Source organism: Mustela lutreola, chromosome 9 (genome assembly GCF_030435805.1).
Source record: "Mustela lutreola isolate mMusLut2 chromosome 9, mMusLut2.pri, whole genome shotgun sequence".
Taxonomy (NCBI): domain Eukaryota; kingdom Metazoa; phylum Chordata; class Mammalia; order Carnivora; family Mustelidae; genus Mustela; species Mustela lutreola.
Window position 1 is genome coordinate 62,878,127 of NC_081298.1, and position 24,921 is coordinate 62,903,047.

At 40.9% G+C, this 24,921-nt stretch overlaps 1 protein-coding gene across 3 annotated transcripts in view; it reads right to left on the minus strand.

Annotated features, from left to right (window-relative positions):
- The window catches only part of IL1RL1 (interleukin 1 receptor like 1), an 84,818-nt gene that overhangs the window by 27,679 nt on the left and 32,218 nt on the right, over positions 1–24,921 (minus strand). For 2 of the 3 annotated variants that reach the window (XM_059134405.1, XM_059134403.1), the window contains exon 2: positions 20,137–20,184. The gene's annotated coding sequence lies outside the window, so the exon portion shown is untranslated. Of the gene's footprint in view, positions 1–18,151; positions 18,473–20,136; positions 20,185–24,921 lie in introns of those variants that run through there. The other variant, XM_059134404.1, reaches the window with a different exon arrangement.

Genomic DNA, 24,921 nt, shown 5'->3' on the forward strand with positions numbered 1-24,921 from the left:
CCATCTTCCTCTCCCTAGCCACCATCATCTCTCACCTCGACTGCAACAGTAGCTTATAATAGTTATCCGTGCTTCCACCAGTCCCCCTGTTCAGACTGCTCCTAATAAAGAGGCTCCAGAAATCCTATTAAAACCTGTCAGATCATATAGGCCTCCAATGTCTTCCCACATCACCCACATCTAACCCCCTTAGAGCAGCTCTGAGGGCCCATGTAATCTGAGGCTACCCATCACTCTTCTGACTCCTCCTTTCCAACCCTGAACACACAAGGGCAGTTTCTACTGTACACTTGCTCTTCCTTCTGTCTGGACAGTTTCTTCCAGTTACCCAATAGGTTAACTCCCTCACTTCCTGGAAGTCAGGGCTCCTGTAGTACCTTCTCAAAAAGACTTACCCTGACTATGTAATTTTCTTTCTTTCTTTCTTTCTCTCTTCTTTTTTTCCCTTCCTTTCTCTCTTTTGTTTTCTTCTTTCCCTTTCTTCTTCCCTCCCTTTCTCTTTCTTTCCTTTTTTGCTTCTGAGTAACTTTTTTCTTATTGAGCTTAAATTCACATAACATAAAATTAATCAGTTGAAAGTGACAATTCAGTATCATTTAGTATACTCACAATACTGTGAATCTACTGCCTCTTTCTACTTTCCAAACATTTTTATCACTCCAAATAAAATCCCATTCCCAATAGTAATTACTCCCCCTTCCTTTCATTCCCAAGCCCCTAGAAACCACCAGTCTGCTTTCTGCCTCTATGGATCTGCCTCTTCTGAATATTTCATATATATGGAATCATCCAATAAGTACCTTTATGTCTGGCCCCTTTCATTTAGCACAGTATATTCAAGGTTCTTCTATGTTGAAGAATGTATCAGTACTTCATTCCTTTAGTGGTTGAATCATATCCATCCTATGAATATACCACAATTTCTTTATCCATCCATCCATTCATGGATATTGGGGTTGCTTCTAACTTGAACTATTGTGAATACTGCAGTCATGGACACTGGGGTCAAAGCATTCATTTGAGTATCTGATCAACTGAATTTTAATGGCAATGTTTCCTCCCTATTTTCTTACCCAGCTCTGGCTTTTTACTGGGGCACCCATCATCTTTTCTACTTATGAATTGTATTTCTTGTTTGTATTCTGTTTTCCACCATTAGATTATGAGCTCCAGAAGAGGAGGTAATTTTAGTGTTTTGCCCGGCAGAGGGCCATAGGACAAAGCAGATGCTTGGAAATGTTTGTTGAATGAACTGGTACAACCAGCTAGGGATTGAAATGTTTGGTTTGGAAAGGAAAGGTCTGTATCAAACCTGAGCAAGAGCAATGTACTTTGAGCTATGTTTTTCTATCTCTTCCTTGAAACTCTGGCTTTACTGTTCTCTCTTATGGTAAGGTGAGGCCCAAGTCAGTCTTGGAATGTCCCATGGGAACTCCTGAGGCTGAGAAGAGGGTTTTGTGCAAACCGGAAGGAACTCTGTGGACTGAGGACAGAGAAGAGGGAGAAACAGAGTTGCTGGCTATATGAAAACCAGCCAGCATTCTTAAGTGTTTGCATATGTGCAATGACTAAATTATAACCAATATCCCCTCAAGACTAATTCCATATGATGATTTTATAACCTGCAGTCCATATGTGTCATTCTTCATTTACTTCATGTATATCTTCCTTTCTCTTGGGCTCAGTCTGGCCTTTATTTTCCCAACATTAGAATCAGCACCTATAATTTCTATGAGAATTCTAAAATATATCTGGGAGTTCAAGTGCATAGGATAACCAAAAGATTGTTCAAAAATAAGAACGAAGTTGGAGGACTTACATAACACAACTTTAAGATTTAATATAAAGGTCGAACAATGGAAATAGTGTGTTATTGGCATAAAGATGGACATAGAGATCAAAGGACCATAAAAGAAAGAGTCCAGAAATAAACTCAACCACACAGAAAATTGATTTTTGATAAAAGCACCAACATAGGGGTGCCTGGGTGGCTCAGTGGGTTAAGCCGCTGCCTTTGGCTCAGGTCATGATCTCGGGGTCCTGGGATCGAGTCCCGCATCAGGCTCTCTGCTCAGCAGGGAGCCTGCTTCCCCCTCTCTCTCTCTCTGCCTGCCTCTCTGCCTACTTGTGATCTCTGTCTGTCAAATAAATAAATAAATAAATAATCTTTAAAAAAAAAAGGCACCAACATAAGCCTATGGGGAAAGCATAGTTTTCAACAAATGATGATAGAAAAACAGGCTATCTTTATGGATGAAAGACATCTCTTTCATTCACATTATACACAGAAATAAAAATCAAAATGGATCATATTTGTAAAAAATTACATAGTGAAAAATCTTCGTATTTTTCATATTGAACAAGGACAAATATTTCTTAGACTAGATACAAAAATCAGTAATCATGAAAGAAAACTGAATAACTTAGACTATACCAAAATGAAGAACTTTTATTCTTCATAGGACATCACTAATATTTGAATAGGCCAAACTGCAGGCAGACAAAATACAATTTATACATCTGATGGAAGACCTGTATCTATAATTTATAAATGGCTCATACAAATCAATATGAAGAAGACAAAACAGTCTGATTTTTAAAAAAATCATAAAGACTCAAACTGTGATTTCACAAAATATACTGATGGCCAGCAAACACATAAAAAAGGTGCTCACAATTGCTAGTCTTTAGAGAAATGTAAATAGTCTGATGAGACTCTATTGATGGGATGAGATTCTATTTGATAGATTCTATTTGATGGCCTCACAAAGACTGACAATCCCAAAATGTTGACAAAAGGCTGTGGTGTAGCTAGAACCCTTATACAACCCTGGTGGGAGTGTAAAATCATAAATGACTTTATAACACAGTTTGGAAGCTTCTGGTAACAGCTAGAAATTCTTCTCCTAAGGATTTACTCAAAGAAAATCAAAACTTATACCCACAAAAAGACTCACACCCAAATGTTCACAGAATCTTGATGGCCAACAACAACATGAATGGATCAACTATTTTCCCCTCATGATGGAAAGCTGTTCAGCAATTAAAAAACAAAAGGAAGAACACAATACAGATGGATTTCAGAAACCCTGGGCTGTGTGGAAAAAGCCAGGTGTAAAAGAGCACACACTGTATGATTCCATTCTATATTGTTTATTCTATAATCCTAACATTCTATAATGTTTATAAACTGCAAAGGTAATGGGAGGGGGTTGTGGGAGTCAATTAACTATAAAGGAGAGTAAGAGAATTTGATGGGATGATACCTGAATTTGAGATGATGGTTTCATACGGTATACATTTGTCACAGCTGACTTTACACCTAAAATGTGTGTATTTTATTGCATGTACATCTCAAGGAGTCAATAAATGAAACCAAAAGTTAAGGAACATCTGCTCTGCAACCTCACAATTCCACTTTAAGTATTTACCCAAGAGAATTAAAAGCACATGTCCACGAAACACTTAACAAAAGGATGTTTATGAATGCTGTATTCATATACCAGAAACAGAAAACAATTCAAACATCTATCAGCAGAATGGATTAAGAAAAGGCATTAAAAAAAAGAACTACTGATATAATACTATGATGAATCTTGAAAAGATCACATCCAGTAATTTTGAGTTTCTTGCAAAATAAAAAACAAAAAAGCACTGCCCATCCCCCCCAATTATGCCTAAATATGGAAAAGTACATATTACATGTCTATGAAGCTCAATGACAGCCTAATTAACTTTTACTGGGAAACAGAAAGCATGTGTTTGAAATTGTGGGAATTTGGTGGGAAAAGTGTGGGTAGCAACTTTCTGGGAAGAAGTATTTTCCACGGTGTTTGGGATGGTGATTACATGAGTGAATGCAATCATTAAATCTCATTCAACATTTAAGATCTATGGTTTCAACTTAGTGTTATTTATTCCTGTAAAATAGTAAAATAAAATCAAGTCTTATTTTCCCACATATATAATAGGAGCAACACTGTACTGAAGTAAAAGACCTAAGTTCATTTCTGGGATACCATGAGAAATCTTCACAGGAGGTCTTGCCAGTGTTTTGTCACCAAACTTCCCCAAATAAATGATCTGTAGAGAGTACTGTTAATTTTGAGTCGGGGGGTGGGAGGGAGAGTCAGGGTGGGGAATGATTCCAGGAACAAGCTGTCCAAAACAAATGTGTGGTCTGTCCTTTTCCCAAAAAACTTTTTAGGTAAATTTCCTCTCTGAATTTATCTCAGTTTTTCTATCCAAGATTACAAGCAATCAGCTAAGCTTATTGGTCATTTCTCAGATGAGAGTGAAGGCGATGCTTGAAATCTCTGACAGAAGCAACATCACATGAGCACTGACCAGTGACAAGGATACCAGCTACTACAAAGGAGCTGGGCTTAACCCTGTGTTTTCTGGATTATGGAGGAAGGGGGTGCCAGGGAAGTACAGTGGAGGGTACTGTGGGGGGAAGGGGCTGATGTAGGGGTTACAGACTCATCAGTAAGGAATTATTTCAGTGTTTTAATAATTAGCATGGTCCTGCCTACCAACTCAGCCTCAACAGGACTTGGAAGCACAAAATGCTGAACCCACACCCACCCTGCCACTGTGAGGGCCTCTGTTAGATGTCCATCACTGCTTCAGATACGGGGGACCAGCAGTGCACCATACAGAGCAAAGACAGGTGAAAATACCCACCCATGTGGAATTTACCTCCTGGCAGAGAAGAAAGATCATAAACAATAGAAAGAAGTAAAAGATATTTATAACCAATGTTAGATGGTGTTACAATTAGAAAAAGAAAGCAGACTAGGGAGGGAAAGAGAGGGTGAGAAATGGAATTTTCAGGAGGGGGGCCTGGGAAGGATACACATTTGGATACACAGCTGAAGGAGGGCCCAGGCAGAAGGGGCAAGGCAGTGTGGACGGCCTGGAGCAGAGCAGAACGGCCTGGAGCAGAGGAGCCACAGGGAACCAGGTGCTTGAGTGGAATATAGAAATGGCCAAAAAGTAAGAGGAAGTTGGAAGGGTCTGGCAATCCAAGCCTATCAAGCTTCATGAGTCATCTTGAGCACTTGGGACTCTTACTTGGTGAGAAGAAAACTGGTGGAGGACTTCAAGCCAAGGAATGACATGAAAATGCCCTTAAGGAGGATGAGGGCTGAAGGAGGAGAATGATTCAGGAGGCTCTGTGGTCCTCCAGGCGAGAGGGAGATGGCAATGTAGATGGCGAGAGAAGGACTGGAATTTGGATATATGTTGATGCACTGCAGGCAAGATTTTTTGATGGTTAGGATCAGGATGTGAGAGAAAGAGAGTGGCCAAAGGTGACTCCAATATTGGACCCAAGCAACTGGATGAAGGGGTTAGTAGTCCCTGAGATGGGGAGACTGCAGGTGAAATAGATTTTGGAGTAAGACTGGCTCGGTGGGGGACATAGTCAGCTTGACAAATCTATTAGACATACACTGAAGATGGCAAGTCAACAGAGTGCTCCTGGAGCAAGTCAACGTCCTTGCTCCTGATGTTCAACAAACACATTCAGGCTAAGGAAACAAACTTGAGAGATGTCAGTGAACATAGATGAAATTAAGCCCAGGAGACTAAGACTGAAAGAAGACAGGCCATCAGGGCACAAAAGTTTTATTTTCACCATAAAATGTCCCTGCAGAAAAGTATTTACCTCTCCCTAAAAGACAAATTTGGATCTCTCTCATAAAATACTGGAGAACTGTTGAGAATTCAGCATTAGTTAAAATAAGTTAACTTAGAATCATTTCTGTTTCTTTTTCTCATTTTGTGTGTTTGCTTGGTTGTTTTGTAAATAACTTCATCGACTTGGAACCCATGTTGGGAACACTGCATTACTTATTTCTTTAACTTTCAATTCGTTAATAAATAGGTAAGATCCTAATGGCATTATGCTATTGTCGATGTCACTGATCACCCCCATGTCCTTGCTAAAGCCAGTGTCAGTCATCCACCTTCACCTTCCCTTGAAGGTGTCTCGGTCACAGGTGAGAGACTTCTCCTTCATCTTCCTGTAAAACCCCCACTGGCTGTTCCTTCATGCCTCGCCTCTCCCCACCACTTCATGATTTACTCCTTGGACCTCTTTTCTTCTCGATGGGCACTCATTCCTCATGTGATGTCATCCAGTTTCTGTGGGTTCCCAATCTCCTCAGTCGCTTCCCAGGCATTATCTGAAATTGGCCCCCATATGTTGGGGGCAGGAAGAGGCTGAAGAAAAAGGCAGCCACCCCAGGTAGGTAGGTGGCAGTCTTACTGGGCAAGGGAACTTACTTGCGAGGTAACAGCAAGACAAATAGATCTCTGCATTTGCCTGCTGAATCTTAAATGTTTGTACAGAGGATTTTACTGGGTTCAGTAGTGTAGACCATCCAGATGGTCTCAACACCACATTGCTCTCTCAAGTGTATGTCTTTGGAGCAGCCTCTGGGAGTGGAGGAAGCAAGCAGGACACACATTCCAAGGATAGGGGAGGCAGGGAGGAGCTTCTGACTTCCAGCTTGAGGGGAAACCAACAGTCACATCCTTTCCATGACCTCCCCCAAGAGTCCTGGCTCTAAACATCACCTGTTCCACCAAAACCTGCTCTTCCAGAGAGGAGTCAAGATGGCGGAGAAGTAGCAGGATGAGACTACATCAGGTAGCAGGAGATCAGCTAGATAGCTTACCTAAACATTGCAAACACCTACAAATCCAATGGGAGATCAAAGAGAAGAAGAACAGCAATTCTAAAAACAGAAAATCAACCACTTTCTGAAAGGTAGGACTGGCAGAGAAGTGAATCCAAAGGGACAGGAAGATAGATGGTAGGGGAAGGGGCTGGCTCCTGGCAAGCGGCAGAGCAATGGAGCACAAAATCAGGACTTTTAAAAGTCTGTTCTGCTGAGGCACATTGCTCCAGAGGCTAAACTGGGGTGAAGCCCACTCGGGGTCAGCATGACCCCAGGTCCCGCAGGGTCACAGAAGGATCGGGGGTGTCTGAGTGTAGCAGAGCTTGCAGGTATTACAACAGGGAAGCCGGCAACAGAGACAGAGCCGAGGAATGAGCTCTCAGCTGGGGGTTACCTTGAACCGGTCACAGCCTGGGTGAGCTTGGAGCGCGGCCAGAGGCCAGGGAGACGGGAGTGATTGGGCGTTGTTCTCTGAGGGCACACTGAGGAGTGGGGGCCCAAGCTCTCTGCTCCTCTGGGCCGGAGACTGGGAGGCCACCATTTTCATTCCCATCCTCCAGAACTCTACAGAAAGCGTTCAGGGAACAAAAGCTCTGGAAAGCAAACCCAAGCGGATTACTCAGCCTGGCCCCTGGTAAGGGCGGTGCAATTCTGCCTGGGGCAAAGACACTTGAGAATCACTACAACAGGCCCCTCCCCCAGAAGATCACAAAGAAATCCAGCCAGGAACAAGTTCACCTACCAAGGAGTGCAGGTTCAATACCAAGGAGAGCAGCTGAATTCCAGAGGAGGAGAAAGCAAAGCACAGAACTCATGGCTTTCTCCCCATGATTCATTAGTCTTGCAGTTAACTTAATTTTTTTTCAATTTTTTTCTTCTTCTGCTAAATTTTTTTAACTTTTACCCTTTTCTTTTTTAACATTTTTTAACTAGTTTATCTAATATATATATATATATATATATATATATATATATATATATTTCTTTTTTATATTTTTTCTTTATTCATTTTCTTTTTTAAATTGTTTCTTTTTTTTTCTGAACCTCTTTTTATCCCCTTTCTCCCCCCCCCCATGATTTGGGGTCTCTTCTGATTTGATTAAAGCATATTTTCCTGGGTCTCTGCCACCCTTTTAGTTTTTTACTTGATCCTTCACATACTCTTATCTGGACAAAATGACAAGGCAGAAAAACTCACCACAAAAAAAAAAAAAAAAAAAAAAAAAAAAAGGGGGAACAAGAGGCAGTACCAAAGGCTAGGGACCTAATGAATACAGACATTGGTAATATGTCAGATCTAGAGTTCATAATGACGATTCTCAAGGTTCTAGCCGGGCTCGAAAAAGGCATGGAAGATATTAGAGAAACCCTCTCGGGAGATATAAAAGCCCTTTCTGGAGAAATAAAAGAACTAAAATCTAACCAAGTTGAAATCAAAAAAGCTATTAATGAGGTGCAATAAAAAATGGAGGCTCTCACTGCTAGGATAAATGAGGTAGAAGAAAGAATTAGTGATATAGAAGACCAAATGACAGAGAATAAAGAAGCTGAGCAAAAGAGAGACAAACAGCTACTGGATCACAAGGGGAGAATTTGAGAGATAAGTGACACCAATTATTAGAATAATTGGGATTCCAGAAGAAGAAGAAAGAGAGAGGGGAGCAGAAGGTATATTGGGGAGAATTGTTGGAGAGAATTTCCCTAATATGGCAAAGGGAATAAGCATCAAAATCCAGGAGGTGCAGAGAACCCCCCTCAAAATCAATAAGAATAGGTCCACACCCTGTCACCTAATAGGAAAATTTACAAGTCTTAGTGACAAAGAGAAAATCCTGAAAGCAACCCGGGAAAAGAAGTCTGTAACATGCAATGGTAAAAATATTAGATTGGCAGCAGACTTATCCAAAGAGACCTGGCAAACCAGAAAGAGCTAGCATGATATATTCAGAGCACTAAATGAGAAAAACACACAGCCAAGAATATGATATCCAGCTAGGCTATCATTGAAAATAGAAGGAGAGATAAAAAGCTTCCAGGACAAACAAAAACTGAAAGAATTTGCAAACACCAAACCAGCTCTACAGGAAATATTGAAAGGGATCCTCTAAGCAAAGAGAGAGCCTAAAAGTAGTAGATCAGAAAGGAACAAAGACAGTATACAGTAACGGTCACCTTACAGGCAATACTATGGCACTAAATTCATATCTCTCAATAGTTACCCTGAATGTTAATGGGCTAAATGCCCCAATCAAAAGACACAGGGTATCAGAACAGATAAAAAAACAAAACCCATCTATATGTTGCCTCCAAGAAACTCATTTCAGACCCAAAGACACCTCCAGATTTAAAGTGAGGGGGTGGAAAACAATTTACCATGCCAATGGACATCAGAAGAAAGCAGAGGTGGCAATCCTTATATCAGATCAAATAGATTTTAAGCCAAAGACTATAATAAGAGATGAGGAAGGACATTATATCATATTCAAAGGGTCTGTCCAACAAGAAGATCTAACAATTTTAAATATCTATGCCCCTAACGTGGGAGCAGCCAACTATATAAACCAATTAATAACAAAATCAAAGAAACACATCAACAATAATATAATAATAGTAGGGGACTTTAACACTCCCCTCACTGAAATGGACAGATCATCCAAACAAAAGATCAACAAGAAAATAAAGGCCTTAAATGACACACTAGACAAGATGGACATCACAGATATATTCAGAACATTTCATCCCAAAACAACAGAATACACATTCTTCTCTGGTGCACATGGAACATTCTCTAGAATAGATCACATCCTGGGTCCTAAATCAGGTCTCAACTGGTATCAAAAGATTGAGATCATTCCCTGCATATTTTTAGACCACAATGCTCTGAAGCTAGAACTCAATCACAAGAGGAAATTTAGAAAGAACCCAAATACAGCATCCTTCCACAGACTGAATGGGTCAACCAGGAAATTAAAGAAGAATTGAAAAAATTCATAGAAACAAATGATAATGAGAACACAAGAGTTCAAAATCTGTGGGACACAACAAAGGCAGTCCTGAGAGGAAAATATATAGTGGTACAAGCTTTTCTCAAGAAACAAGAAAGGTCTCAAGTACACAACCTAACCCTACACCTAACAGAGCTGGAGTAAGAACAAGAAAGAAACCCTAAACCCAGCAGGAGAAGAGAAATCATAAAGATCATAGCAGAAATCAATGAAATAGAAACCAAAAAAATAATAGAACAAATCAACATAACTAGGAGCTGGTTCTTTGAAAGAATTAATAAGATTGATAAACCCCTGGCCAGACTTACCAAAAAGAAAAGAGAAAATAGAAATAAATAAAAGAGAAATAAATAAAATCATGAATGAAAGAGGAGTGATCACAACTAACACCAAAGAAATACAGACAATTATAAGAACATATATGAGCAACTCTATGCCAACAAATTTGACAGTCTGGAAGAAATGGATGCATTCCTAGAGATATATAAACTATCAGAACTGAACCAGGAAGAAATAGAAAACCTAAACAGACCCATAACCAGTAAGGAGATTGAAACAGTCATCAAAAATCTCCAAACAAACAAAAGCCCAGAGCCAGATGGCTTCGCAGGGGAATTCTACCAAACATTTAAAGAAGAACTAATTCCTATTCTCCTGAAACTGTTCCAAAAAATAGAAATGGAAGGAAAACTTCCAAACTCATTTTATGAGGCCAGTATCGCCTTGATCCCAAAACCAGACAAGGATCCCATCAAAAAAGAGAACTACAGACCAATATCCTTGATGAACACAAATGCGAAAATTCTCACCAAAATACTGGCCAATAGGATTCAACAGTACATTAAAAGGATTATTCACCACCACCAAGTGGGATTTATTCCAGAGCTGCAAGGTTGGTTCAACATCTGCAAATCAATCAGTGTGATACAACATATTAATAAAAGAAAAGACAAGAACCATATGATACTCTCAATAGATGCTGAAAAAGCATTTGACAAAGTACAGCATCCCTTCCTGATCAAAACTCTTCAAAGTGTAGGGATAGAGGACACATACCTCAATATTATCAACGCCATTTATGAAAAACCCACCGCAAATATCATTCTCAATGGAGAAAAACTGAAAACTTGTCCACTAAAGTCAGGAACACGGCAGGGATGTCCATTATCACCACTGCTATTCGACATAGCACTAGAAGTCCTAGCCTCAGCAGACAACAAAAGGAAATTAAAGGCATTCAAATCAGCAAAGAAGAAATCAAACTATCATTCTTTGCAGATGATATAATACTATATGTGGAAAACCCAAAAGACTCCACTCCAAAACTGCTAGAACTTGTACAGGAATTCAGTAAAGTGTCAGGATATAAAATCAATGCATATAAATAAGTTGCATTTATCTACACCAACAACAAGACAGAAGAAAGAGAAATTAAGGAGTCAATCCCATTTACAATTGCACCCAAAACTATAAGATACCTAGGAATAAACCTAACCAAAAGAGGCTAAGAATCTATACTCAGAAAACTATAAAGTACTCATGAAAGAAATTGAGGAAGACACAAAGAAATGGAAAAATGTTCCATGCTCCTGGATTGGAAGAATAAATACTCTGAAAATGTCTATGCTACCTAAAGTAATCTACACTTTAATGCAATCCCTATCAAAATACCATCCATATTTTTCAACGAAATGGAACAAAAAATCCTAAAATTTATATGGAACCAGAAAAGACCTCGAATAGCCAAAGGAATATTGAAAAAGAAAGCCAAAGTTGGTGGCATCACAATTCCGGACTTCAAGCTCTATTACAAACCTGTAATCATCAAGACAGTATGGTACTAGCACAAAAACAGACACATAGATCAATGGAACAGAATAGAGAGCCCAGAATAGACCCTCAACTCTATGGTCAACTAATCTTTGACAAATCAAGAAAGAATGTCCAGTGGAAAAAAGACAGTATCTTCAATAAACGGTATTGGGAAAATTGGACAGCCACATGCAGAAAAATGAAATTGAACCATTTCCTTATACCACACACAAAAATAGACTCAAAATGAATGAAGGACCTCAATGTGCAAAAGGAATCCATCAAAATCCTTGAGGAGAACAGAGGCAGCAACCTCTTCGACCTCAGCCACAGCAACTTCTTCCTAGGAACATCGCCAAAGGCAACAGAAGGGCAAAAATGAACTATTGGGATTTCATCAAGATCAAAATCTTTTGCACAGCAAAAGAAACAGAAACCAAAAGACAACTGACAGAATGGGAGAAGATATTTGCAAACGACATATCAGAAAAAGGGCTAGTGTCCAAATCTATAAAGAACTTAGCAAACTCAACACCCAAATAACAAATAATCCAATCAAGAAATGGGCAGAAGACATGAACAGACATTTCTGCAAAGAAGACATCCAGATGGCCAACAGACACATGAAAAAGTGCTACACATCACTCTACATCAGGGAAATACAAATCAAAACCACAATGAGATATCACCTCACACCAGTCAGAATGGCTAAAATCAAGTCAGGAAATGACAGATGCTGGCGAGGATGCAGAGAAAGGGAAACTCTCCTACACTGTTGGTGGGAATGCAAGCTGGTGCAACCACTCGGGAAAACAGCATGGAGGTTTCTGAAAATGTTGAAAATAGAACTACCCTATGACCCAGCAATTGCACTACTGGGTATTTCCCCTAAAGATACAAACATAGTGATCCGAAGGGGCACGTGCACCCAAATGTTTATAGCAGCAATGTCTACAATAGCCAAACTATGGAAAGAACCTAGATGTCCATCAACAGATGAATGGATCAAGAGGATGTGGTATATATACACAATGGAATACTATGCAGTCATCAAAAGAAATGAAATGCTGCCATTCGCGACGACATGGATGGAACTAGAAGGTATCATGCTTAGTGAAATAAGTCAATTGGAGAAAGACAACTCTCATATGATCTCCCTGATACGAGGAAGTGGAGATACAACATGGGGGGTTAAGGGGGTAGGAGAAAAATAAATGAAACAAGAGGGGATTGGGAGGGAGACAAACCATAAGTGACTCTTAATCTCACAAAACAAGCTGAGGGCTGCTGGAGGGAGGGGGGTTGGGAGAGGGGGTGGGGTTATGGACATTGGGGAGGTATGTGCTATGGTGAGTGCTGTGAAGTGTGTAAACCTGGCGATTCACAGACCTGTAGCCCTGGGGATAAAAATACATTATGTGTTTATTAAAATTAATTAATTAATTAATTAATTTTTAAAAACAAAAACAAAAACACCCTGCTCTTCCAATCTCTTTTAACAGCCTGGTTGATGGTAACTCCATCTTCACAGCTGCATAGATAGGAGTCCCTGGAGGGGTCCTTAGCTTCTTTTTCTCCAACACATTCTCTCTAATCCATCAGCAAGTCCCACTGAATCTACTTTCCAGGCATATTCAGGGCCCAAGCACGTGCCCCCTTGTTATGGCCTTACTGGTGGTCCAGGCTACCTCTTTCTCTTCCCTGGATGATTGCAATGGCCTCCAAATTCATCTCTTTGGTCTCTCCCTTTCCTCTTATAATCTACTTTCAGAGCAGAAAACATTGTGACCCTGTCAATCACTCTTCTTCTCAAACCTTCCCTTTTATTCAATAAAGACCAAATTCTCTATAATGAACAAAAAGCCCTCTGTGGTCTGCCACCCTTTACACCTCTCTGATTCAGGTTTTTCCATGCTCTCTACCCTACCATCATTCCACCCCCCAGCACACCTTTCTCCTCCCTCTCCCTTGAATATCCCACACTATCTCTGAGCATTTGCACCGTGGTTCCTCTGTCTTAGATTCCCCTCCACCAGGCATCTGTCCAGCTCATTCCCTCACTTTCTCTTTAATGAGATCTACCCCCTCCTCAACTAACCTTGCACTCCCAGTCTCCCTCCTCTGTTCTATTTTTTTTTTCTGTGACTTATATCACCTTCAAACCCACAAAATCCTTGGCTTATGCATCACATATATATTTTTTTCTGTTTTGTCCCCCTATGTATCCCATTATAGGTCCTCAATAAATAGCTTTTGAATGAACAAATGAAGAAACATTGTTAGTCAAGCATAAAGATTAATTTCCTCTCTAAATAGATTGCTATTGAATTGAATCTTTTTGTTTATAAGGATGTCATATTTAAGGATGTTTTCATTATAAAGGTGGAAGGAGAAATAGAAGGTGGGTGGATCAGCTCTCTGTTTGACTCAGAGGCCAGAGGCACAAACCATCACTAACAAATTGAAGAAAGGGGAAATTAAAGTAAGAACACACATATATACAAAAGGACCGAGAAAAAATAAAAGTCAAAAGGATTCATGCTTGAATTCAACCTCTGATTTGTTCAAAATATAATGACAGAGGAGGCAAAGTCATTCTAAGATAATTTACTTGGTCACCATGATTTATTTTAAAATATTTTCATTTTATAAAGCTTAATGTTGATCACTTTTTGAAAACCTTAATTTTTTATTTTATCTTTTGAAAAATGATTTCCTGATGTCTTTAAAAGTTGATAATTATGTCAGCAGTAATCTAACAGAGACTTGTTGGGCATGACGTGCTTAATGGCCCCACCCAAAAATAACCAAAATAAAGATAAGGCACTTTTTAATATTCCAACCCAGAATCTATAGGAGCCCTGCACAAGGAGAGAAAAAAGAGGAGAAATTCATAGCTGAATGTTTTGTCTTTCCTTCTCTACTTATCATTCCTACAGAGTAGGAAAACCCTAGGAAACTTGTCCCCCCAAATGCTGGAGTCAAGAGATGTAATTTTTTTGTATTAATGACTACCACTCTGATGGTGAATTAAAGCCATCAGTGTACAGAAAGCCAGGTTTCTGGTAGAGAGTGGCTGATGTTTTCTGACCAACCTAGAACTTGGGGTGAAGAGGACTTTAGAAAGAGCAGGTTGATCCTGGAAGTGGGCTGAGAGTGTGAGGAGCAGGGAGAGGGATCAACAACCTCAGATCAATTCATGTCATCCCATTCCCTTTCCTCAAGGATAAGCCTCTGTCCTGGGATCCTCAGTGGGGCAAGTATGGCCAAGAGTGTGGAGGCTCCTGTGTACAGGGGCTCACCCCGAGTCCTTTTAGCACCTTGACCACAAGGCTTCTGAGAGGAACACAGAAGGAAGTCTCGATTGCCAGCTTACAGTGAGATCAAATGGGCACCTAACATCCACACTTAAGTCACACTGAAGGAAATTGTCAAAAACTGTTTTGGACAGGGTTTTTGGCTGTTGAAATTCCAAGTTATCCATCCACCCAGGGAATAAGTTATAAGGTCTTGTTTAAACTTAGTTACACTGTCGTGGACATCATCTTTATTTTGTTTTTCCATCACAGCACTGTCCTCTTGCACCTGGGGCTCAGCCACAAACCAATCCAACAGACTCAACCCAACCCTTTTTGTGCTCATGTTTAGTCTTGCTACAGTGAGCCCAGGCTCTCCCTAGCACTGGCATAGCATAAAAGCTGAATGCACAGAATTCAAATCAGCCAGAGCTGGGGTTCTCCCCCACTTCACAGAATCATCATTAAGGACAACAGGATATGGTAGATGGAGAGCAATTGGCTCAGGCACTGGCCCAGAGCAGACCCCCTCAATATATAATTATCGTTGCTGTTTCTGCTACATTATTACAAGTGCACTAAAGACAACTGTGTCCCACACAGGCTGGAGCCTAGTTTCAATAAAACTCCTAAAAGAAAATAGAGGAGAAAAGCTTCATGACATTGGTCTTTACAATTATTTCAGGGATAAGACACCAAAAGCAGAGTAAAATAGACAAAAATCAGGAGGAGAAATAGAACTAAATGAACGAAAAACCTATGCGTGGCAAAGGAAATGATCAACAGAGTGAAATGGCAATCTGTGGAAGGAGAAAAACATTTGCAAGCCATATGTCTCATGAGGAATTGACCTCCAAAATATATAAGCAGCTCTTACTATTCAATACCAAAGAAAGACAAACCCAATTAAAACATAGGCTAATGACTCGAACAGACATTTATCCCAAGAAGACATACAGACAGCTAAGATGTACATGAAAAATGCTCAACAATGCTAACCATCCAGTAAGGGTAAATGCAACCCCACAATGAGATAGCACCTGCCAGGATGGCTATTATCAAAGAAACAAAAGATAAGCATTGGCAAACATGCAGAGAAATTGGAACTGTTGTACACTGTTGATGGGAATGCAAAATGGGATAGTTCTTAAGGATAACTTACTGAGGTTCCCAAACAAGTTAAAAATGGGAAATAGAATGGGTGACCCAGCAATCCCACTTCTGGATATTTATCGAGATCTCAAAGGATATTAGCCTTCCCATGTTCATTGCAGCACTCTTCACAATAGCCAGGGTGTGGAAACGGTGTAAGTCCGTGGGGGAGATGAATGGGTAAAGAAAGTGGAGTACACACATACAATAGAGTGATGATATTCAGTCTGAACCTTGAGGACATTATGCTATGTGAAACAGACCAGTCACAGAAGAACAAATATAATGCGATTCCACAGATGTAAAGTCAAATACATAGAACCAAAGAGTGGAATGGTGGCTTCCTGGAGCTCAGAGGAGGGAGAAAGGTGAAGGTTGGTAACCAACAAGCGTTAAGGTTTCAGTTAAACAAGATGAATAATTTCTAGAGATCTGCTGTACAATACTATACTTTTAGTTAACAATACCAGATGGCACACTTAAAAATTTATTAAAATGATAGGTCTCATGTTAAGGATTTTACCACAATAAAATTTAAAAAAATAATGATAAAGTCTCCTGTTTTAGAATCCAAATAGCCTGGCTGGCTCTTTTCCCTTCTTGTTTCTGGAAACTGGACTTGGTTGCTGTCAGAGTTCTGTTCCAGCCCAGAGGGACTTTTCCCTTTACCCTGAACAAGAACCAGTCCTATGACATGCACACACATGTGCTACACTCACACGGTTTCAGCCTCCCCGCTGCTGGGAGACTCTGGCTTTGTGCCTACCCACTGCATGTTTGCACTTGGATCCCAATGTCATCCCAGACTTTGCAGACTCTCTCCTTCGAAGTTGTCCATCTCTGCAGCCACAGAAAACTGGGAGGTGTGGAGGGGTGAGGAGAGAAAGACAGACCTTCCCAATCACAGGATGATTACAGACGAAGAGCTCCCTTCCTGGAGAAAGAAGTATTTGAAAACCAGACACCAGATCCGCTTGAGCTACTGTTCTCCAAGAGTAGAGGCGTCAGTTAGGAAAACACTCTGGGGACCAATTGCCTCATCTAAACAACCCGTTCAAGAACAGAGAGAACCTGATGACTTGCTGGAGATTCTGTAAAGTCCAAACCAGCATCCCAACAGCCCCTCTGCCGGGCACAGACATAAGAGTTTCCAGAGCAGGAAAGGAAAATCATAATGACGACATGGAGGGCTGACATTACTCAGCATTTACTGTCAGCAAGGTACTGAACTAAACACTCTGCAACCACTTCATATTTAGAAACCACCCTCAGAGTTTGGGCATTAGAGCTAACATGTTGGTTTTGTGGGTAAAGAACACAAAAATGAAAGCAGTTAGATGAATTACCTAGAGTTGTGCAGCTCATGAGTGTAAGAGCAGAGATTAGATGCAACTCTGCACAACCCCAGAGCTTTCTGTCTCAAATACTCTACACAGAATAGCAAAAATAGGACAGCAGTGTTCCTACTGATACCTGGGGTGCAAAAACACACAGTTAGGCCTCAGACAGTGGTAAGAGAACCATTGCAGCCATAGGGAAGCATAGATCCCATGTCTCTGCTCCTGGAAGAAATTATTAGGAAATGCTGAGGTTCAGTGGGTAAGGCTTTGCGGGTCGGCTCTGCCATATTTGGATCGACATGCTTGGTAGGGCAGCCTTCAGTGAGAAAGAGAACGGAGCCATCAGGCAGAACCTCAGAACAGGCGCCAAGATAAATGTGATCTGAAATCACTTATTCACCCCAGTCCTCCTCCGTGTACCCTCCACTTGTTTTCCATCCTGTTTTCTTCTCCCTGTTGGCTGACTTCCCTCCCATGCCACGTGCCTCCCCCTCCCCCCAACTCCAAGAAGCAGTGTGAACTTCCTTAGCTCTTTTCCCCATCACATGGGGATTTTCAGGGATTCCAGAAAGACTAGCTGGAATATGCAGACTGTGTCTACACTGTGAGGCCCCCTTACTTTCCCGCCCTCTCCCAGAACTTTCTAACCCATGAAGCCAAAATCCCATATCACACAAACAAGACTACAAAACACTCCATCAATCACTAACTTGATTTTCCCAACCGGTAATACTATTTTTCCCTAAACAACAACAACAAAAATGGAGAGCAATTATTCTTTTTAACCTAAATTTCTGCTTTAAAATTTCATTCCCTTTGCGATAGAAGTATTTAGAGAACAACCCGAGGGCACTTACCAGCAGCAAGTCACACTTGAGCTCTTTCTTCCCCTACTTTCTACCAACAGAGCTTACCTCTGGTTGCTTAACACCAATTTGTCCAACAGATCTCTGCTACATACAATAAACCACTCTTTCTTTAAAAACCTCCCATTTTCTTTATCAGTGAAGACACAGGAACAGGCTCCTGATCAGCTAAACTCCTGAACAGTGCTGGTAACAAACACTGACTACTATTTTCATCACATTGTCTATTTCAAAGATCTCTGATGATGCCCCCTCCCGATGTTCACCTTATCTCCCTAGATGGTTACATATCACCTTAAGCAGACTTTTCTTCCCTTGTGGGTGACTTTCTCAGCAAAACCTCCCCAACTCCTTGTAAGTGGAAGGTCACCCAGTGCCTCAAGAGTGAGTTGGCAGCTGTAACTTCCTGATAGCTGCAGGTCCTAAAGCAACTCTGCACGTCCTGCAGCAAGTTTTATACCTGCTGGGGCCTCAGCATGAATGGTTTGAAAGTCTGAATGCATATTGGGCATATAAGTGGGACCCAGGGTCTGTGGGCAGGGACTTGGCACGTTCAATCCCAGGCACTCCTCAGAGCCTTATCAAAGGCTCAGAGAGGCTGATGATTCCCTTGCCCAAGGCAACAGACAGGACAAGGAAAAGCAAATTCCTTAATCTCTCTATGTCTCCTGCGCAAAGGGAATTGTCATCAATATTAAGTGACTAGTCTGTATAATGAATCACCTGTATTAAGGGATACCGATAGCTTTCTGCTCTATCATGTACTCAACCTATTCTGCCTACCACCATTATTCCTGTGCACACACACACACACACATACACACACACTCATGCACACTCCCCCAAAATACCTCTTTTCATGGTTGCTTCAAGAACGCAGTCTCAACAAAAAAGAGTCAAATGACCTCTTCTCCTTACCTATGGCCACTATACATAAAAGATGAAGATTAACAGCAGAATCTAATTACACAATACATAACCTTGACATGGAACATGCTTTCACATGAGGTCATTTATCATTTCTTGCTTGCTGCTAGAGACCTGGAGAAATTACGCTCAAACAAGAAACCGACAGTACTCCTTGAGTCACCCAACATGGTATCAGGCACTGTGAAAGGTGTGAGAGAACTAGAAGACTCATTTCGGACCTCAAGGTAATTAAGTTTTATGATGAAAAAATAAGGTGTGTGTGGGTGGAGGGGAATGTAGCATTTTAAAAATCTGAAAATTGTGAGTTTAAATTAGAATTTAAATTAATTAAATTAATAAATTTAAATTAAATTTGCAACAATATAGATATATTTTTAAATGTAGGATAGATTATTGAGAGACCATCAAGTTGTTTTTATTCAGGAGTGGAATTTGAAAAATCTTTCTGGCCTGATTAAGCTACTGGTCTCCTCTAACTCTAGATCTCTTGATATCCTTTACCATCATATGAATGTTGAGACAGCAGTGTTTAGAAACTTGTGCCAACTCTGCTGTGGACTTTATCTCTCAAAGACTCTCTCAGAATTGGTACTTACATATTCTAATGTTATCAGGATGAGTAATGGCACTTTCAATGTTTCTATCAACAGCGTAAGCAATTTGAAGTTCAAGGAGGCCAATGCCTCTTGAGGTCTTTCAAGTTTATTTGAAGGAACATAGAGGGGCCTCATAGTCATGGGTAGCTTCAGGAAATTTCTCTTTAACCATCCCTCTAACTGCCAGGGCACTGAAAAGTGTGGAATTTAGAGATTTCTACTGAGGTGCCACCTGGGAGGGAAAGACTAGGAGACTATGGGAGAGAGGAGACCCCACTCCCTCAAGAGTCTCTCCTCAAGATGGTGCACTCCAAGTATGATTTTCTCTCAGGCCATACCCACTCGAACAGACTGGACTCCTTAGAGGTGTCTCTCCTAAGCAAAAGCACCCAGAACCAACAGGAGATGATGCTTCTCTGTGACAGAGCAGAGAAACATGCGGTAACTCACCGTTCAGTGACATGAAAGGAGAGATCAAAAGTGGCCAAACTCCTTTATCTGTAATGAGAACAACAGATTGTCACTGTTGAAAGAGCAGAAATCTGTTTGGGGTAGGGGGGTATGCACGCGTGTGTACACATGCACACATACACACCCATGCAGAAGCTTGTTTGTGTGTTTGCATGTGGGTTTTTGTCCACATGGAGAGAACATCTTAGCTCTACTCCCAAACCAAAATGAGCTCTCAAATATCAAGAATCTCACCAAATTGCCAAAACCAAGAAGTGAGCTGGTCTTCCTTGTACCTTGGAGAACTAGGAATAGTTGGTTCAGACCCACCACCAATTTAATAACCAAATGACAACCCAAGTCCTCCCTATGAGGTCCACTATAGCGTGGGTCCATTATGTCAAGGTCCTCCCTGTCCCTGGCAGCTGTTTGCAGAAGTCCCATCTATTCTACTTGGCAGCAGCCTAGAATTCAGATCCTTTTCCAGTGTGTACATAAGAAATCCATTTACACCAAACAGTTCTAAAATGTGGCCCACCAAGCAAAGACTGGTGCATCACAGCAGATTTCATGGCCTCCTACATCTGTGGGTGCTCTCTCCTTCATTCCCTCTCACATCTGCTCATCACCAACCCACCCCTCCCAGAGGGGCTCCAGGAGTCTTTCACTTCCTCCCAGTGCCTGTCCTTATATGAGAGCACCCCAAATCCACCAAGGTGCTAGGCAGCTTAAAAGGCCCCACCTCCCCTTTTAAAAAGAAGCTGAAGGTACAGATTGTCCATTCATTTCTCTCTGTCACTTCTACCTTTGTTTCACCTTTCCATCCTCATGAGCACCCTTTTCCCCCTTCTAGCACCTTCTCACCTCTTACCTGGTTGCTATAACCCATTGAATACGTTGACTGGTAAGCTTTGCTGCTTTATTTTCCCAAGGAGTAGAGAATTACTCAAAAAGTAGGAAAGCCTTATAAATACAAAATCTGAATAACTTATAAAATAATCTCACCATCTGTGGAAAAATAACAGAAAACTGTAGGAGTGATGTTTTAACTCAGAAAACTCAAATAAAATTGAACATATAAACAGAAACTTTACTTCCTTATCAAAGGAAGCCTTGTGGGTCTCGGTCTCACCCTTCACCCTGAGTCCCTGTTCTCTTCACTGTGTTTAAGAGGAAATAAAAATTCAACCTTATTTCATAGTCACACTATACTAAGTTCTTTCAGCTCTTTTATGATTGAATATATAGGTAAATTTTTTTTTATCTTTAGACTATAATTGGCTGCTCATGATTTTATTGAAGCAATTACCCTTAATAATTGGCTCCCACTTATCCTAATATAATCTACAATGACTTCTATAAAATACATTTAGACTGCTCCACATTTTAACAATATTCATGTGTCCCCTGGCAGACTTGGGCAGTTCAAACAAAAGAATGAGCAATTGGGAAGCTAGAAACTGTGAGGTCCCAAGAAAAAACACCTTCAGTAGGCATGGGAGCCAGCTTCCAAGATGGCCCCCAGTGATCTCTGCCTCCCTTATGCAGTCCTTTCCCATGCTGTACCAGGCATGTACCAGGCTGTACATGGACAATATGGAACAAGTGAACACTTGCCACTTCCAAGATTAGGTAAAATTTCCCTGTTGTATCACTCACTCCAAGAGAAGCCATGTGGTGGAGAGCTCATGGAGTGGTGCACATGAAGAGGTAACAAAGACATTAAAAAAAAAAAAAAAACTCTAAAATGTTAGACTATTTTGTTACACAGCAGTCAATAACTACTAGTTGATAATAACTTATCTACAACCATTTGTGGTTCTATCAATGAGGAGATAGAAGTCGGGGTCCTTGCTAATATAAAATGACTTGACTTCCAGGGTTTTGGCATTGTTTCTCACTTACAAAAGTATCAAAAATTCAACTTCTATTCCTACTTAATAGGCCTTTTTCTGTGTTGTTAGGATTTCCTGTCTCAAAGATTGCTCCCCAGTTCTTGAAAGCACTCCTCTGCTAGTCTCATAAGGTTAAGTATCTACATGCACAAACTATGTATTAGACAGATCTCTGCCCACTTGTCAAAAGAAACAAATTCATTTTTAAAGATTTATATATTATATATTTATAATATATTTTTATATATTATATATTTATATATTTATTTGAGACTGTGTGTATGAGAGTGGGGGAGGGGCAGAGGAAGAAGGAGAGAGAGAATCTTTTTTTTTTAAGATTTTATTTATTTATTTGACAGACAGAGATTACAAGTAGGCAGAGAAGCAGGCAGAGAGGGAGGAGGAAGCAGGCTCCCAGCTGAGCAGACAGCCTGATGCAGGGCTCGATCCCAGGACCCTGAGATCATGACCTGAGCCAAAGGCAGAGGCTTTAACCTACTGAGCCACCCAGGTGCCCCGGGGAGAGAGAATCTTAAGCAGACTTCATGCTGAGCCCCATGCAGGGTTTGATCTCACATCCCTGAAAATAGGACCTGAGCCAAAACAAAGAGTCAAACAACTCAATGTACCACCCAGGTGCCCCATGAAGGAAACACATTTGTTTTATCATAAAAAGCAACATTGCTGGGGCACCTGGGTGGCTCAGTGGGTTAAAGCCTCTGCCTTCAGCTCCAGTCGTGATCCCAGGGTCCTGGGATCAAGCCCTGCATCTGGGCTGTCTGCTCAGCAGGGGGCCTGCTTCATCCTCTCTCCACCTGCCTGTCTGCCTACTTGTGATCTTTGTCTGTCAAATAAATAAATAAATAAATCTTTAAAAACAAAAAAAAAGGCAACATTGCATTATTGTTTCCTTAAAATCTAAAGTCTGTACCATGTCTGTACTGGGCAGCAATGGCATCTGAGAGGGCTCATGGCGAAAGGTCTCTAAGGACAGTAAGATGACCCAATTGGAAAGGGAGGGTTTAGTGAGAGCTATGGGTGGGAGTCACGGCCCAGTCTTGGGCAGGGGGTCTGTGACTTCTGGCAAACAGTCTTTGTCTTGATCAGAAATGTTCTTACTGTGATGTGATGCTTCCTCTTGTCATGGCTTTGCTCCTTGGACTCTCAAGCAAATGCTTTGGCTTCTAATGCACTGAGTGTGTAAGAGGAAAACCCAACTGTAGGTCATGTCCTCCATATTCCCCCTGTGTGGAGGCTCCTGTTCTCTGGTGTCTCAGTCACTTCTCTTACCTTCTCATGTTGTAAGAGCATGAGAGGAAGGTCAAACTGTAGTCATCTTCTCATGCTTTCCCTTATCCAAATAGGTGTCAACATTTTCCTTCATGACCTTACGTCTCCTAGACCTAGAAATCCTGAAGCAAGCTTCCCTATGGGGCTGTTAAAAGCTTAAACATGGTCTTTATTTTATAAATATTCATGACAGGTCACATTCTGAGATCAAGTACAGATACTCTGAAGGATTCCAAGAGAATTTAGATTTAGAAAGAAAGGAGAATTAAGAAAGGAAGGAAGGACGAATGAAGACATACAAATGGCTATCAGACACATAAAAAAATGTTCATCATCACTAGCCATCAGGGAGATTCAAATTAAAACCACATTGAGATATCACCTTACACCAGTTAGAATGGCCAAAATTAGCAAGACAGGAAACAACATGTGTTGAAGGGGATGTGGAGAACCCTCTTCCACTGTTGGTGGGAATTCAAGTTGGTGCAGCCTCTTTGGAGAACAGTGTGGAGATTCCTCAAGAAATTAAAAATAGAGCTTCCCTATGACCCTGCCATTGCCCTCCTGGGTATTTACCCCAAAGATACAGATGTAGTTAAAGGAAGGGCCATCTGTACCCCAATGTTTATAGCAGCAATGGCCACGGTCGCCAAACTGTGGAAAGAACCAAGATGTCCTTCAGTGGACGAATGGATAAGGAAGATGTGGTCCATATACACTATGGAGTATTATGCCTCCATCAGAAAGGACGAATACCCAACTTTTGTAGCAACATGGACGGGACTGGAAGAGATTATGCTGAGTGAAATAAGTCAAGCAGAGAGAGTCCATCATCATAAGGTTTCACTTATTTGTGGAGCATAACAAATAACATGGAGGACATGGGGAGATAGATTGGAGAAGGGAGTTGGGGGAAATTGGAAGGGGAGGTGAACCATGAGAGACTATGGACTCTGAAAAACAATCTGAGGGTTTTAAAGGGGCAGGGGGTGGGAGGTTGGGGTACCAGGTGGTGGGTATTATAGAGGGCACAGATTGCATGGAGCACTGGGTGTGGTGCAAAAATAATGAATACTGTTATGCTGAAAATAAAAAATAAATTAAAAAAAAAGAAAGGAAAGAAGAAATTTCAACAGAGACCATCCACATGTGTTTTCAGAAAGTTATTTTACTCATCCACTTAAGATTGTTTCTCTGCAGGATCCTGTCCAGTTCTCCCAAAATCAACTTCCTTCATTAATAACATGTTTTGTTTTGTTTTAGAACAAACAATTTATTTGCCAGCGTACTTGTGTAATACATAGCTCATAATATCTAAGAGGTGCTATCCTTATGTCTGAAGTAAAAAACAACAGAATACTAGGGCACCAGAGTCATCTTAAAATCATGTGTTTCTGGGCGCCTGGATGGCTCAGTGGGCTGAGCCGCTGTCTTTGGCTCGGGTCATGATCTCAGGGTCCTGGGATCGAGTCCCACATTGGGTTCTCTGCTCAGCAGGGAGCCTGCTTCCTCCTCTCTCTCTCTCTGCCTGTCTCTCTGCCTACTTGTGATCTCTGTCAAATAAATAAATAAAATCTTTAAAAAAAAATCATGTGTTTCT